Consider the following 4,513-nt stretch of genomic DNA (forward strand, 5'->3'; position numbering starts at 1 on the left):
CAGTTCTGTCCCAGTCAAAGGCTCCGGCCTTCTCCTCTCCCCTCCCTGTGGCAGCTCTTTGCAGTTGTTGCATCTGTGAATGAATCTGGTGCTTTCACTGATGCTTTACTGTGCTGGGTGGGAGCATCTGCATTTTTTAAAGTGTGTGGAGGAAATATTTACAAGACTGCTCTGAGGTTCTGAGTGTTTAGCCGAGGTTTGGCTGAGGCCTGCTGGCAGCATGGTGGAAGCCGTCCGTCAGTGCTGATGGTGGGGCCGGCCTCGCTGGGCCTCGGGCTGCTCAAAGGACTGACAGGGGATGGGCAAAGCCACAAAAGCACCCGAGGAACCTTCAGAAAACTCATTATATGGAACCACTCATCCCAGTCTGTGGGGAAACCTCCCAGCTGGAGTGTAGGCCCAGCACCTGTGACTGCAGCGCTCACAGGATTCACAGTCAAAGTCCTGTTTGCAGGTGCAAGATCCCACATGTCAGTGGGTTACTGGGCTCTGTGGGGCTGCTCTGTTTTMCCGTTAGTCATTTAAATATATCCTGTCCATGAAGGATCACCTTTAGGCACCCAAGGGGCATGGAGACACTGGTGGCTGACATCCCCATCGTGGGGCTGTTGGTGGCAGTCACCAAGGCCACCCCGCTGCGTGGAGATCACATCCTGCAGGAACACTCCTGGTGTTGGGGGGCTTCTGCTCCTGGCCAGGGCTTGTTTATGCCAACTGCCGGGAGGGAAGGCATCCAGAGGATGTAAATCCCCATGTTTGGAGAGGATTAATGGTTGAGTGGCTGGATATAGAATTTTGCTGGTGCCCTAAAAAGTATTGGGGATTTTAATTATAAAATCCTTCCAGAGGGGAAGGGAAGCCTGGATATCACAAAAAAAAAAGAAATTTGCATACAATAAACTGCTMTAAGAGACATTGACTTCAATGCAGTCATGCAAGCAGAACTAGGAAGTGCCAAAAAGAAAATTACATCTTCAGGCTTCATTTGGTCTCTTCATGCTCATGCATAATCCTACAGATTTGAGGTGCAAGTGCATGGACCYTGTCTCCTACAGTGCACACACTCAACAGCACTTCAGGAATCACTGCTGCTGGAGCATTTCAGATTTCCTGCCTGTATGTCTCCTCAGCTTATCTGCTTTAAAGAGTCTGAATTTTTAATTTCCTCTAGAGTCCCCTCTGCTGTTCTTCATGGTCCTTCACAGCACCCCTGTGAGAGGCAGGGTATTGCCATCCCTGCTTCAAACCTGCGGCCATGAGCGCAGCAGTCAAGCTCAGAAATGGAAGCCAACCTCAGTGATCCTCTGGGAGGGTGGTTAGCACTGTGTATTTTTAAGGCACCTACTGGTTTCAGGTCCAGGTACTTTCCCAGTCTGGATTTCAGGGTGAGTTCTCACAAAATGAAGCTCACACATTTTGGGGTCCCAGTGCAAAGCAGAGTTAAAGTGAAGTTCTCAGCTTCAGCCTGGAGAGCTGTAGCACAAACATGGAATAATCCATTTCTCCAAGAGTGTAGTTACCTTAGCCATAAGACTTTTCCTATCTGCAGCATATTGCATCCTTCATTCCACAGGCCCCTTTCCAACCCAATCCAAGGCCATTCCCTCGGCCCACGAGCTGGCCAGAGGGAAAAGTTGCTCGTGGGCTTCCTTCCACAGCAACCAAAGTCATTGCTTCAGGAAAGCACAATTCCACAGCAGCCACCCCTCTGCACGGTGGCGTGTCATATTTTCCCGACAAACACCTCCGCCTGACATTTTGGGCCGGTTTCTTTTCCTGAGATGTATTGCAGCTGTCTCCCTGTGGTGGGTGACAGGAACTGCAAGGCAAAGACTGCATGGAGTGTTTCCCCTGGCTGGGGGATCCTCACCGGCAGAGAAATGCAAAGATTTGCTGGTATGGCTGCAAAGGGAGAGAGCCCGCTTTCTCCAAGTCATTCTTGCAGTTATTCTCTGCAAGACAGGAAGATATCTCAGACTTGACAGACAGCATATAAATTTCAGGATGGAGAAGAGTGATGAGGTGAACTCAGCCAGCAGCCAAGCCCCTACAGAAATGCTTGCTTCTCCTTGTCACTGCTGGTGGGATGGGGGAGGAAAAACGGAATAAGAAAATTTGTGAGTGAAGATAAAGACAGTTTAACAGGTGCAGAATATAGTGGGGGAGAACTGCAGGAAAAATGAAACWATCACACACCATGCCCCACAGCCAGCCAAAGGCCCAGCAGCTCTCAGAACAATGACTACCTTGGAAGCCTTCTTCTTGCTTTACCTCAGTCTTTATTGCTGATGATTGAGCTAATTGAACACGACACTGTAGAGTATGGAATATCCCTTTGGCCAATTCAGGTCATTTGTCCCAACTGCATTCCCTCCCAATGTCTTTCCCACCCTCAACCAGACTTGTTGGGTCAGAGTGGGAAACAAAGAGAAAGCYTTGATGCCTTGCCTTGAGCTCTATTTGGCAACAGCCAAAACATCAGTGCACCACCACCACCACTGTGGCAGTCCCAAATGCAAAGCACAGCAGCCCCAGGGCTGTGGTGAAGACAGTGAACTCCACCTGGGCCAGAGCCAGCCAAGAATCTTGCAGAAATTTGGATGGGGGTGTGTGGCTCTGTACCTGGCATTGGGGCGGAGGACATATACAAGATCTGAGAATTTTTAGGGGAGGGTTTTAAGCCCAGATCTTAAGACACCTTATAGATTTCATGGATGTCCAAGAAATGTATGGGCTAGGAGATCTCTGCCCTTTTATTTAACCAGCTCCATAATACAAGGAAAAGTGAATAATATGGGGAGGCTTGAGTCTGAAGCACTCCATGTGCAGAACATGTTTACATTCCTATCCCTAGCTATTGTTTAATACTGCAAAAATACCTAGGCTCCCACTTACTGCAAACCATTACAATCATATTTTTAAAGTTTATTTTGCAAATTGGAGATGGTAATTATATATAATTATACTTTCTGCTTCAGCAGTCCTTATTTGATGATGATTGCTGGAGTGCATGACCGGTTTGCTGCCCCCAGCTTTTCCCCTCAGCCCTTAGTGACCCGCAGCTGGATGATTGTGGAAATGTGTTTCTGTACCACATAAAGTACTTWCCCTAATCCTTTAGGCTAAAAAATACAGGATTGTGATCCAGGAGRGGTTTGGAGTGGGAAATTTTTGCCTTGGTAGGGTATGCTTCTATCATGGCCAAATTCTGTTCAGTATTCAGTTACTTTCAAAATGAAAAAGYTTTTTCTTATATTTAAAACAAGGTGACTGAGAACATGCGATCTTCAAAATGTGCATTGGAGCAATAGAGGAGTGACATAATGAGAACTCCTCTTTTGTACTCAAAGTAAGTAAAAATATCCTAGCTACTTTTTTGATCACAGATCAGTACTGGGCTGATATTTTCAGAAAGTTATCTAAAGTGACGCGAAGATCTATTTCCTAAGAACTAATAACTATGAGTTATTTTTTCTCCCTACTTTGCCATCATTGACATTAAATTTTCATTCCCCATTTGATCACCCAGTTATCCAGGAATGCAATACCCTTCTGTAGCTTTGAGCTCAGCACTAATACTGACTGCTCTTCTTTCTTTTGTCAGCCTGATGGACAGCCTTGGCTGGGTCCCTGGGAAATGTATTGAAAGGTAAAGTCCTGTGTGCAAATACTTGTGGCAGCCCACTGACAGCTTCCTTCTGCAGTGAAGGCTCTCCATTATTTCTGTCATTTCTGCTTTCTGGCTTAAAASAGGGAGAACATGACCTTTGTATCTTTTGGAAATATGAAGTGATTGTTATACAGAAGTTTTAGACAAAATCTTCCACCTGCACCACCCTTACCCACAAATATTGTAGAATCCTATTGATGTTCCCACCACATCCATGAGGTGTGATTTCCCCAGGGAAAAAAATGCATGCGGACTCCTGCTCAGTACAACTGCTCTCAGAGTTCCTCCTGATGTGGCCAGGTAAAAACGTTAGTTACTGCTCTCTACATTTCAGCATCACCCTGCAGCCTCTTAAAAAGAGTCAGAAAYTATACTGGCCATTGTCTGCTCTTCTGACACCAGATGCATTGCAGCTCACAAAGTAGCATTTTCCTGCCGAGTTGCTGCAGAGTTGTTTGATGGTTGCCATCCTGCCTTCTCCTTACCTGTCAATGTATTGATTTGTTTCAAAACCTTTTSAGTCTAAGATTGTTCTTCATCTGTCTCAGGGGGCTCCTTCACCTTTTCCTTAATGAGCTGCATTCATCTAAGTATTTTTCCTATTTTTGCTAAGTAATCCTACTTCTTGACTGTCTCACTTGAAGCTGCACTGAATTTCTGGCAGGCATCATGGTTTGGATGTGCTTGAAAGTGTTTTTTTATTAGCAGCTTGCCTCTTGAACAGGTATTTGATCCATCTAATTGGAGATCTACTTTTCAACTGCCAGATTTTCCAGGGTTTCCCATTTGGACATGACTTCTGTCAAATTCTAATAGTTCCTTTCACTGTCCTTTTAAATTTAG

The sequence above is a fragment of the Malurus melanocephalus genome, unplaced genomic scaffold, assembly GCF_030028575.1.
Source record: "Malurus melanocephalus ecotype Western Australia unplaced genomic scaffold, MMel_1.1 scaffold_14, whole genome shotgun sequence".
In the NCBI taxonomy this organism is placed as follows: Eukaryota; Metazoa; Chordata; class Aves; order Passeriformes; family Maluridae; genus Malurus; species Malurus melanocephalus.